Source organism: Cupressus sempervirens, chromosome 1 (genome assembly GCF_028749045.1).
Source record: "Cupressus sempervirens isolate cs-2001-9-10 chromosome 1, ASM2874904v1, whole genome shotgun sequence".
In the NCBI taxonomy this organism is placed as follows: Eukaryota; Viridiplantae; Streptophyta; class Pinopsida; order Cupressales; family Cupressaceae; genus Cupressus; species Cupressus sempervirens.
In genome coordinates this window covers 100,394,021-100,407,857 of record NC_143118.1, presented here as the reverse complement: position 1 = coordinate 100,407,857, position 13,837 = coordinate 100,394,021, and positions in this window count along the sequence as shown.

Here is a 13,837-nt window from a genome sequence, read left to right as displayed (position 1 = left end):
AAAGGTTAGAAGTTAATCCAGACATTTAATAAATTATTAGATGGGTAAGTGCACCAAGTTGTGGTGCGAAAAGGGGGGTATAAGTTGCAACTTCTTTTTTCTTCTTCTTCTTCTTTTTTTTCTAAAATCAACAATTTTTGAACTTTGACAAGAATTTGAAGATAGTTATGCTAAAAATTTTAAATTATGACGAAGACAAAAGTAGTAGTCATTTGAATCTAGTTTCTAAACTACTATATTTTTTTCAAAATGGTTTAGTTTTAGGTCTGCAAAAAAGGGGGCCACAGAAAGTGGTACTATATTTTTAGAAAAAAACATAACATGATGCAAAGTGTGCCCCCCTAAAATTTTAACTTTAAAAAAAAAAAATTCTTTAATCGCTCTAGTCAAAAGATACCTAACGCTGTATAGTTTATCCTAGATTTTTTGGGTAATTTTATAATGTGTATTTTTTTAATAAATTTTTTAATTGGACACATCCCAAAAATGTGAAATATCTTTGTGCTCCCCCTAGAAATGTTTGAAAACTAATCTAAAATCAAAACTTCTTTTTTCAAAGTATGTAGAATGTAGTCTAGTTTCTAAAAAACTAAGTTTTTGTGAAATTTGATGAACAAGCTAAAATTTACACCCCAATTAGTACACATTGGTTTTTGATAGAAAATGGACATACATTCAAAATAAATTATAGTTGAAAGGCTTGAAATAGTTCAAATTTGAAATAAATTATATGGTTATATAGCTAAGATAGAGATCTACAATGTCATGTAACTTGATTTTATTGATGCTCAACCATGAGGAAACTTGAAGGAGAGCACACAAGAAAAAATCAATCATTTTTTGTATGTTTGCTAGAAAACACGTCTCAAACTAGTTTAGAGACTCCAAACCTTTGGATTGGATCCCCAAGGCAAAACCAGGCCTTAGGATTGGTAGAATCCAAAGTTTTAAAGCACACACTATTTAAAGCATTTTTAAATTCAGGCTTACATACTGCATACACGATATAGTGTGCACACACTATGTAAGCCTAAATTTTAGTAGAGAGGAAAGGGGAGAGAGAGAGAGAGAGAGAGAGAGAGAGAGAGGGTAGAGAATGAGAGAGAGTATAGGATGGGGACAGAGTATGAGATGGGAGAGGGTGGATAGGGAGAGAGGGAGGGAGAAATAGAGAGAGAGAGAGAGAGAGAGAGAGAGAGAGAGAGTAGGGGATGGGAGAAGGTGGGATAGGGAGAGAGGGATAGAGAAAGGAGAGAGAGAGAGAGAGAGAGAGAGAGAGAGAGAGAGAGAGAGAGAGAGTGGGAGAGGGTGTGATATGGGGAGAGAGGGAGAGAGGGAGATATATATATATATATATATATATATATATATATATATATATATATATATGGAGATGAAGATCAAGGTAGATACATATGTGTGTGTGTGTGTGTGTGTGTGTGTGTGTGTGTGTGTGTGTATGTATGTTTGTATGTATACATACATACATACATACATACATACATACATACATATATATATATTTATATAGATAAATAGAGAGAGAGAAAGTAGGGGGATGGGAGAGGGTGGGATAAAGAGAGACAAAGGGGGAGAGAGAGAGATCTGTAAACTTGGATTTACAAGTTTTATAACTTTAATCCAAATAGAGATTTAATTCCTGATCCAGGCAGTAATTTCATGGTATGTACTTTAAACCATTGAAATTACAAGAAAATTTATGCTTTAAACACAAGTAATCAACTATGTGTTTAATAACAATAAAAACTTAAAGAATTGAGAGAGTAAGAAAGAGAATAAAAAGACAAACAATTTGATACAGAGTTCGTCTGGGTAGGACTATGTCTCTAGGTTTGCTTCTCAATCGGGGGACCACTCTATTAATTCTACCAAGAAAAACACTTTGTTATAGAATCCAAGCTTTGAGCATTCACAATCTCTCATCTGCACTTGAAGACAATACACAATACCTTTGTGCTTACAAATTCTCTCACAAGGGAAATTTATTCCTTTACAAAAATTCTCTCTCAATAAATTCTCAAGGACTATACCCTCACAAGGTCTAATTGTCTTCTAAAGAAGAACAACTCCCCTTTTATACATAAAAATTAGTCATATTTGGTGTAAAACCAAATAACCACATAATAAAAAATTTCGCATTTTATCTTAACAAATTAACAAATATAAACCCTCCTTTCTAACTTGCATAGTTATAAACCATACAAATACAACTAACAAACCTATTAATATCAAATACCATACTCTGTAATCCCCCAAGTAATGCTTGGCATTTAAAACCACTCATCACCATAGCATTCGGCTTTAGTGATGGAGAGTTTATTATAGGTTAAAAAAACTTTGACAAAGCTTGTTATGAATGCCATTAATTAGGTTCTTGATGTTATTTTCCTTGTAGAGTGTGGGATGGCTCAGGCCCGCACATCCTTTTTTTTTTAATAAACTGTGAGCAGTATTTATGCATTCAAATACATAATGCTTGAATTATATTGCAAATGGCTATTTTGGCCTAGTGGTATCCATGCTTTCTTAGAAGAGAGAGGTTAAGGGTTCAAACCTCTTGAAAGGAATACTTCTAACAAACACAACCAGATTGCCATCTAGTGCTATGTGGCACTATTCTATTTTCCTAGTTCACACATCTCAACCTACTATTGGTCCATGTTAATGCCGTGTCATCAAGCTGATTGGAATGCTGATGTCATGCTAATGTCATCATTACTATGATTTTATGTTACAATTCATACTATCATAACTTTTGCATATGAACTCAAATTTCGTCTATTCAAAATCCATTGGAAATCTCCCGATCAGATCTTCAATATTAAACCCATTATTGATCGATTTTGAGACAGTTAAATTTCACCTCTTTTTTATAAAGTCAACCTTTGGTTCACTAGTTTGACCTAAACATTGACCAAGAATAACTTTTCACCATGATCTCTTTTCAATGTGATTCAAATTGCATTAGAAGTGTATCATCAAGCTCTAGTCATTGATGTTGATACTATGAGATTTTGAAACTGTAAATTTTTCAAGTTCTTTGGATCCATATGGATTAGAGAGAGAGAGAGAGAGAGAGAGAGAGAGAGAGAGAGAATGGGAGAGGGTGGGATAGGGAGAGAGATTTTTTGCATAGTAAGAGAGAGAGAGTAGGGGATGCAGAGAGAGAGAGAGAGAGAGAGAGAGAGTAGGGGATGGGAGAGGGTGCACTAGGGAGAGATAGATTTTTCACAAAGTATGTGAGAGAGAGAGAGTAGGGGATGATAGAGTAGGGGATAGGGGGAGGGAGGGGGGGGAGAGAGAGAGAGAGAGGGTGGGCTAGGGAGAGATAGATTTTTCACATATTATGTGAGAGAGAGAGAGTAGGGGATGGGGGGATGGGGAGAGAGAGTAGGGGGTGGGAACCAAGTAGATATGAACCAATAAATATTATACATTGAAATCAAATATATGTATACATAAAATTATTATTATTTTTACCACCATCAAATAGTCACTCTGTACATCCACCTCAAAGGCTTGTGGACAATCGAGAGTAACAAGGTCCTACAATAATTCCATTAATAAAATCACTCAATCATACTTATAAATACCATTTGAAATTTCAATACTAACTATTATAAATAAAAACTAAAACTATGAGAACTCTTTCATACCTTTGTCAGTGGCTCTGAACTAGCCATAGTGGCAACAACTCTATGATCGATGGACTGAAAAAGATGAGGAGTCTTGAATGTCAAAAAAATGAAAATAATATAATATAATTTACATGAACATGAAACAAATATAATCAAATGAATTAAATTAACATGAAACAAATGTACCTCTATGAAGCTCGTATCATGCCTAGGCTTAGAGTCCCTTGTGAATGTTGATGGTCCAATAGAGAAATAATGGACATGGATAAATAATTTTCCCCATCCCCAAATACCTCCAAGGATTTGGTTCCTCTCCTTTGTGCAAGTTGAAGACACTACATTAGAGCTTCATACTCTGCTACATTATTAGTACAATTGAATTGGAGCCCATAAGAGAAATAGTATTTCTCTAATTCAGAGGAAATGAACATGACTCCAGCCCCTAAGCCATTTTTATTTCTTGAACCATCAAATAACATGCTACACAATCCATTGATATCTTCTTTCCCTTTTATGATGTTAGGAATAGGAGCATCTCTTCTTGATATGCAATATGTGCCAAGGCATGTCTCTAGAGTTTCTTGTACTAGATCAAACTAATAAGTAGTGACCCACTCATCCAAAAGAAATTCATGCACCTCTTCCAAAGAAGAGGTGGGCTCATGTGCTATGTCTCCATCTTTTTCTTCAAAAATGGTGCAATTTATGTTTATGGGACTTGGAGTGTAGGTTTCTATGTGATTGAGGGCCAAAGGCTTTGCTCTTATGGAAGATTTTGTTCCATACCTTGTCCTAAAATACATATAAGACCAATTAGATGAAATATAGGCACTTATTTGTGTAGTAAAGTCACTGGAAAGATATATGGTAAAATGTGGTTTGAACTCAGCTACGGATATATTTTGTGTTATCGTACAACTAGGGCAAGCACACAATGCCATCTCTACATTTTTTAAGAGTCCTACAATCTTGATAGAGCTGCCATCTAATTGGAGCACATCTCTAACAATTGGCTCATATTTAATACCCATGAGGTTGGCTACACACCTAGGAATTATAGAGCTACTAGCTCCTTAATCTATGATATAATTATGGATTAGTTTATCTCCTATGATTAAAGAGACATAGAAAGGAGAAGGCCTGATTTTCTTACTTGTTTCTCCTCCTTTTGTAAGTTGCACCAAGCTAGTTACATTCTCCTCTCTAGGTGGATGATATTTCACTTCTATGCCCTCTAGCTCTTGCTACAGTAGCTTCTTTTATGATGGTATAGTAGCAATAACATCCTATATAGAGATATTAAAATTAGTATTTTCATTTGATCTACTACATTAAAGGGAAGAGCACTAACTACTTTGACTGAAGCTTTAGAAATTGTATGGATGGGTGGCTGAGTTTGAGAAGTTTGAGGTTCAATAGACTTCTTGTTTCTCATATCTTGTCTTTGCTAATGAGTAACATTGAATTGTGAATTCATCACTATCACATGAGGAGCTGCATTTGAAGTTGAAGCTTGATTTGGTGGAGGAATGGCATCCTCAATAGCTCTTCTCTTACTTCTCGTGTTGTGAACTACGGCATCATGATTAGCATGGTAGTGTTCCTCTGAGTGATAGTTCATGAATGAACAATCACCCTACCATTGTAGATGAGAAGCATCAGTAGATTTATTAGCATTGTGTTGCTTCTCTACTTCTTTTTCTTGTGTAGTTAATGCAAAATAAGACTCTACCCTTTGACACATACAATATCCATAGGAGTAGTTACAAGAAGAGCATAAGTCTTGATCTTAAGCAAGATTATTTTGAGGGACTAAAGACCTATTTAGGTTGGTATTTGTAGTATGGTTGTTGTCAATAGGTCTATTCTAATTGTAGTGAACATGACTTTGGTTTGGGGGTTTATTGTGTACGAGACTCTAGTACTAATGTTGGGGACACTTATTATTTTGAGCTTGTTGCTTCTTCATAGTCACCAACTCATTACTCATTTTTTCTATCACTACATTGTTGTCCTATATCCTCTTTTCTTGATCTCGCAAATTCTTGTCTATATTTTGCATCAATGTTTGCATCATAGAATCAATCTTATCAACTCCATTAGATGATTTGGAAGCTATTGGGAACATAACAAGGGACTGACTTGCAGAGGAAGTACGAATTGGGGATATTACAGGTTGATGATTGGGCATGTTAGGAAAGGAAGGCATTGGAGGCATTGGAGCTAACTTCCCTCCTTGAATCAGAATATTTTCTACCCTTATGGTTATCTCATAAGAATTTGGTAAGGTGTCTCCTCCCATAGATTGTAGAGTGGTAGCAATATCACTATTAAAGGCTATAAGGTAATACAAAAATGCATTACCAAGAGAAGGCTTTACTGTAGTGTGTATTTTATCCCATGTCTTTTGAAACCTATAATTAAAATCAGTCATATATTCATGTGGTGCTCTCTTGATGGTTGTCAGCTTCTCTAAAAGTGATAGGTGATCACCTTTGTCTTTGAAATGCTTACAGATCACTACTCCTAACCCATCTCAATCAATAATAGAGTTATGAGGTAAACCTTTATACCATTGTAGTGCTTTTCCTTTCAAGGATGAAGCTAGAAGTATAATAGCAACATCATCCTTTGTAATACCATGTATATTATAGACATTTGAAATCTCTTGAATATGTTCTATAGGAGAGATGGAAGTTTCACTAGTGAAATCAAGTATACTTTTGAGATTTGCCACTAAAATATCATGTCTTTGAGCTAAAAGGAGAGGACTCCCACCATTAAAGGTGGAAAATTCATGTGCTCTAGGTTTTTCCATATGGAATAATGACCTATTTATATGAAAAGATGGAAACCTAGGCAATGATCTATCAATAGAGGAGTAGAGAGAGATCTTGTAGGTATATGTACTACTACTGCACTCCTAACTGGTGATAGAGATTATCTACTTCTCTTTCTTTTAGGATTTGAAAATGAAAGCCCCATATATTGAAAATTACCTCTAGAAGATGCCCTTGTATGAGCCTTGGGCATGAATCACAACTACTTTGGCCTGGAAACTAGAATGTAGAGATCAATTCGCCAAGTACTTGAAAATGAGCCTCGTGAAGACTTGGAATACTAAGAGCAATGCTATCTTCTTAGCATATATTGGAACTTTTCTTCTTTGACACCATTGAACTTATAATGCTTCAAATGTTAGTCCCACCAGGTGTGCCAAAAATTGTTGACACAAAAGCTTGCACCCTTGCATAAAGTCTTACCTAATGACAACCTTGTATAACATGGAAACAATCTTGAAAGTATTGGATTTTGCAAATTGAGATTGAGTCTCCAGAGAATGCCAGTTTCCTTACTATCAAGATGCACCTAACTATTTCTTGAGAGGAAAAGGGACAAGGAGTGTATGAAAGAAAACTACCTAATTTAATCTAAGAGGAGGTGATACACCAAATAGTATGTTCAACCTTATCTTTTCCCAAGAATGCATAGTTCACCAATACAACCTCAAAGTATAAAAATTCAATCCTTTCTTAATCCAACAACCATATGTAGATTAGAAACCAAAAGAATTCTATAAGGAAGGGACTTCACTTTATATCATTAAAAAAAAAGAGCCAAGTAGATATAATCATAGAGTCGAGAAATGAAGACAATACATTAACACAAAGGCAAGAAGGTATTGCACAATATATTAATGGAAGAAAGAGATACAACAGAGGAATACACTAAATCGGAGGAAAAAGGAAATTATAGTAGTGGATCATAGACATACAATACTATAGAATCAGAGAAAAGATCAACCCTAAGAAGGGTTACAAAATCTACTTTTATAGTGCAAGCATAACTTAGATAACTTCTACCCTAAGGCAAAAATCAACAACTACATTCAAGATTGCAGAGAAAATCACTTCAAATTTGGGAAAGATCTAATCATGGAACACATCTAGATGCAAGAAAAATCACTTATTTACCAAATAAAACCTTGAGAAGATAGAAATAATGACCATTATGATTTTGACTGATTAGATGGATCACCTAGTGGTGATGGAGTGTTCCTTTACATATATCAGGCATGGGGAATGATGAAAGTGGGTGAAGGAGATCAAAAAGATTAGATCTACCATCGAAGAGTTGCTTCTTTTATTATTAGTATGCCAAGTTAGCCATGTCATTGGTCAACTGGAGTCAACCCTCAAGTCTTGCCATGTGGACCAATCATACTTTATCATTCCACCACCCTACCAACATTCAACCTATGTTTCATGTTGATCGCCTATAATTTCAGCTTCACCACCACCTTTCTTCATTATTTGTTATTCCTTGAAAAATCATGAATCAAAGTGTATCGTTGCTTCACAAATTATCCTTAACATCTTCTCATAACTGACATCTCACAACATCACCACTTAATATCCAACTTAGCATTAGATGCTTGTGACTATGCAAAACTATGATCCAAACTGCTAACATAACATTCATGCTATCATAGCATGATCCTTGAATTGACATAAAATGCCTATGACCATGCAAAAATAGACTTAACTGCTATTGCTTGCTCTACACCTGAGTCCACTGAGACATGTGTTGCATCATCATTATCTCACTATATAAATTGAGCATACAATTTATGACATAGTGACATCTATTGATTTATTTACATCCAATGATAAAGAATACAACTGGGACCCCTCTTGCATAGTTCAACTCCTCGAACAATCAAGAACTGCCACATCACTAAGGTCATCCTCATGGTGCCATGCTGCAAGTCTACAACCTTAACTTAGGATTATCTTTAACTCATCATGACCATGTGAATAGGAAGGGACACATGATTACAACACTAACTATGGTTCAAGCCATAACTCTAGTGAAGTTGCGATGATCATCTGGTCTACTCATTTCATGTTATCATTGTTTTGTAACTTGATTTTTTAATGCATTACTGACCCCAATGACCATGTGCACAAGGTGATTCATGGCTTTGTCATCCTAACCATGGTTAACACTAAAATCTTTGTGATCATGTGAATGAAGTAGGATTGTGACATCACAACTTAAAACTTGAGTCAACATCATAACCCTATGACTAAGCAATAAAGACAGATCGCTATGTCATCACTCATAATTGGATGTTAGCCTTCTAAAACATGAATCAACATTGACTATTGAAAAAACCATGTCACACATTCACACTTCCCTTGATGGTTAAGCCATAGATTGTAGTGATTGGTTGATGAAGGATAGTTGCGTGATCATGACTTGAGTCTCTAAGGGATAAAGCATAAAAAAGCCTGAGAATTAGGATATAAAGTGCAACCCATGGTTTAAATATATCTTTTATAATATTTGATCATTTGATTATTTGAATATATGACCGTTGGACAAGTTTGACATGCAAAAATCAAATTTTGGTGGTAGGGAAAATATGGCTAACACTTGGTTTTGATATGCATCACAAGATTCTTTGATATATTAATTATACTAGTGTTACCATAGAATATAACCAATCGTTCTTTGATTTCTATCTTCATACTTGCCAATAGTTGCTTGAACCAAACAATATTGGAATAATTAACTATTACTGCGGCATATTTTGCCTCTGCTATAGACTGAGAAATACAATTCTACTTCTTTCTTATCCAAGACACTAGTCTTTTACCAAGAAAGAATGTTCCACCACTAGTACTCTTCTTTTCATCAATACTTCCTTCGCAATCAGCATCTATGAATGCTTTCAAATCTAGATTTCTTCCTTTCTTGTACCATAAACCATAGTCTTTAGTACTTTTAAATACCTCATGATTCTCTTGATTGGCATCATATGATTCTCTTTGGAATTTGCTAAGAATCTTGCCACCATACCAACTACTAATGCAATATCAAGCCTTATGTGCACTACATATTGAAATTTTCCAATCATTGATCTATATGTGGTTTTATGTACCTCTTTGGAATCATCATTTTTGGAAAGTTTATGTTCGGTAGACATATGTGCTTCGGTCTTGAATCTTCCATTCCAAAATTCTATAGTGTCGCCTTGGTATATTTGGATTGAATAATGTAGATACCATCTTTCTTCTACTAGATCTAGAATCCAACAAAGAATTTTATCTCTCCAAACATGGACATCTCAAATTATTTACTCATCTCTTCTAAAAATTCTTTGCATAAATCATCATTTTTTGTAAATAAAGTGTCGTGCACAAAGATTTTAGCCAACACAATCTTCTTGTCTGGTCCTTCTTTGATATATAGGCTAGTGTTATCATTTGTTCTTTGAAAATCAATCTTTATCAAGTAGTTATGAAGTCTTTCATACCAAGCTTTGGGAGCTTCCTTGAGACCATACAATGCTTTGTGTAATTTATAGACCATATCCGTTTTGCTAGGATCCACAAAACCTTTAGGTTATTCTATGTAAACTTCCTCTTCAAGAATTCCATTCAAGAATATAGATTTTACATTCATTTGATAAACTTTAAATCCTTTATGTGCAACATAAAAAAGTAAAGTTCTAACACCTTCTAATCTAGCAATAGGAGAAAAAGTTTCACCATAGTCAATACCTTCTTCTTGAGAATAACCTTTGCATACTAACCTTTCTTTGTTTCTGAAAAATTCTCCATCTTCATTCAACTTATTTTTGAAAACCTACTTTATGCCAACTACATTTCTATCCTTGGGTCTAGGAACAAGAGTTCAAGTCTTATTCCTCTCAATATATTCTATTTCTTCATTCATAGCTTCAATCCAACTTTCATTATCCAAAGCATGTGTTTACTGATCTAGGTTCAAATTCAACAAGCAACTATCAGAGCCTGAGTTTCTACATTGGGAGCTCTGGGTATATTGGAACGCCACTAGTGTTAACTAGTTGAACAAAAAATGAAAACTTTAAATTATTATATGTATCTATATCGAACTGAAAATTGAACTAGTTGAACTGAAACAAAACTCAAACTTTTAGCTGTATACTTTCTAACATGAACACTTAGACTTCAAAATTGAAATTATACGTAAAACTAAATAAAGGCAAACTAAAAATTTAAACTTATTCTATTTTCAAAACCATGTCTTTTATATATGCTTATAGTGGTATACTTTATGGTTGTTTTAGTATCTTGTATCTTGGATATTATTGTAGGATGATATCTGGGATGAGATCTTCTATTAGAGGCCATGGCCTAGGTTGTGGTAGAGGTTGTGGATGAGGTAGAGCTATCAGTGTCCATGAGTCTATCCATGGTGGGCCTATTTAGGAAGAGAATAGGGAAGAGCATGCCAGTGAGCATCAAGAAGAGAGCCATAGAGAGTAGTAGGCCAACTTTGGGGAGGTTAATCTGAGGCAAATGATGCAGACCATCATTGATCACCTACCTCCAATTCATGATTAGGATAGAGCACAACATGGAGGACATGAGAATAGACTTAGGTCTAGGAGCCCTTAGAGGGATTGACATAGATCCATAGTGCTACTCAAATGAAGGACCTTATGAGGTCCAAGGTTAAGCCCTTTAATGGGCATGGTTTAGGATATGTAGCTGAGCAATGGCTTATTGCTCTTGATAGGGTTTTTTTTATGCAAGACTTTAACAATAATGTCAAAGCAAGGTTTTCTATTACCAACCTAAAAAACTTTGGAGCCACTTGGTGGACTAGTGAGGAAAAGAAGCTAGGCATAGATATGGATAGTGTTACATGGGAGGTATTCTTGGAAAACTTTTGTGAGCGATTCCTACCAGAGGAATGGAAGCAGCATAGAGTAGATGAGTTCCATAACCTAAGATAGTACACTATGACCTTTATAGAGTATGAGTGCAAGTTCTATGAGCTGATGCCTTATTTGGGATTTAGTGACAACCTAACACAGTTGGCACAACATTTCATTAGAGGCTTCAACAACTATATAGTTGGAGGTGTTAAGGTGTTTGAGCCTAAAACCCTCAAAGATGCGATACATTGAGCCATCCTTGTAGAGCAAAGTGTTAGCCTTGGACATGGGGGTTTTGTGCGAGTGCCTACAACATTAGTATCTAAGGGAAACCACAACTCACGTGGAAATAAAAAGCCTCCTTTTCCTAAGGGAAATTAGAACCAATAGTAGCCTCAATAGTCATAGTAGTAGAAGGGATCATACACTCAGGCACAGAGTGGTGGCAATATTTCTAACTCCAAGAACAATCACAATGCACAGTGCAATAGGTGAAACTAGTACACTTAACCTACGCAGTGTAGGTAGTCATTTGTTAGTAGGGATAGCCACCAGCGATCGAATGCACCACCTATAAGGAGAGATCTGGTAGAGGTACATGATGTTATACATGTGGACAAGTTGGACACATTGCAACTCACTATCCATAGCAAGCACCTCAGTATTTAGGTCCTAGGCTAGTAGCATCTAACTCCATAGTCAGAGATGCAGGTAGAGCTCATAGGGTTTTTGTAGCAGTTGATAATCATTAGGCTGACCATCAAGGACTGTGGTTGAGACTATAGGAGTTATCTGAGGTATACCTCTCTCTATATTGTTTGATTCAGGTGCCACAAATTCTTTTATTTCACCATCTCTAGTTGCTAAGTGTAAGCTAGAAGTGGTTAAGCAATATTGAGGTTGGCAAGTGGAACTAGCCTCAGGCACTAAGGTTTCCATAGATTCTATAGTTCATAAATGCGAGCTTGGCATAGGATGGTTTGTGACATCAGTTGACCTTCAGGTTATTCTTCTTGGTTCCTATGATGTGGTCTTAGGTATGGATTAGCTTGGCTCTCATAGAGCTAGTATAGACTGCAGGAAGAAGACCATTGTGTGTCAGGATGACCAAGGGAAGGATGTGGAGATTGTGGGGATACCGAGACCTATATCTCTATGGATGATATCCACTATGCAATTGAAGTGGAGCTTTTGTAAGGGATGTCAAGTATTTATTGTTACAATAAGTGAGCTAGATGAAGAAGATCCTATAAGAAAAACTTTGGACCACCCTATTTTATAGGAGTATGCAGATGTCTTTTTGAGTTAGATTTTGGTCATGCCCTGAAAGAAATATTGATTTTAGCATTGACCTCATGCTAGGAGCAAAGCCTATCACTAGAGCTCCTTATCATATGACCACTCAAGAATTGAGTGAGTTGCACCTATAGCTAGAGAACCTTTTGGCCAAGGGTAGTATTCAACCTAGTGTATCACCATGTGGAGCTCTAGTACTCTTTGTGAAGAAGAAGGATGGTTCTTTGTGCATTTGTATTGATTATAGACAACTACACAAGGTGACAATAAAGAATAGGCATCTGTTACTAAGGATCAATGATTTATTTGACTAGATCAAGGGAGCTACAGTGTTCTCCAAGATCAATCTTAAGTCAGGATACCATCAGCTTCACATCAAGGAAGCTGACATTCATAAGACTTCCTTTTGAACTCTCTATGGGCACTATGAGTTCACAATGTTACCTTTTGGGCTGATGAATGCACCATTAGTTTTCATGTTTCTGATGAATGGAGTGTTCCATTCCTATCTTGATAGATTTGTACTTATGTTCCTTGATGATATACTAATATATTCTAAATTCCAAAAGGAGCATGAGGAATATCTACGTTTGGTTTTGCAATGCTTGAGAGATAATCAAATTTATGCCAATGTGGTGAAGTGTGATTTCTTTCAATTAGAGATACAGTACTTAGGGCACATCATATCAGGTGAAGGCACATCATATCAGGTGAAGGTATCTCTGTAGACCCCGTGAAGATCCAGGCAGTAGTAGATTAGCCTACACCCACTACTATGTCAAAAATTCATATTTTCATGGGTCTAGTTCATTATTATCATAGATTCGTCCAAAGCTTCTCCAAAAAAGTACATCTTATCACTTCCCTTCAGAGGAAAGGAAAGAAGTTTTTATGGATGGAGAAATGTGAGGAAGCATTTTGGAAGCTCAGGGAGCTTTCAAATAGTGCACTGATCTTAGCCGTACCTAATCTAGCAAGTGATTTCATGGTGTGTACAGATGCTTCCCTTGAGGGGATTGGAGCAGTTTTGATGCAGAATGGACGGGTGATTGCATATAAATCAAGAAAACTCAAGGATCATGAGCTAAATTATCCTACGCATGATCTTGAGTTAGTAGCAATAATTCATGCCTTAGTGAGATGGAGACATTTCTTGCTAGGGCACAGA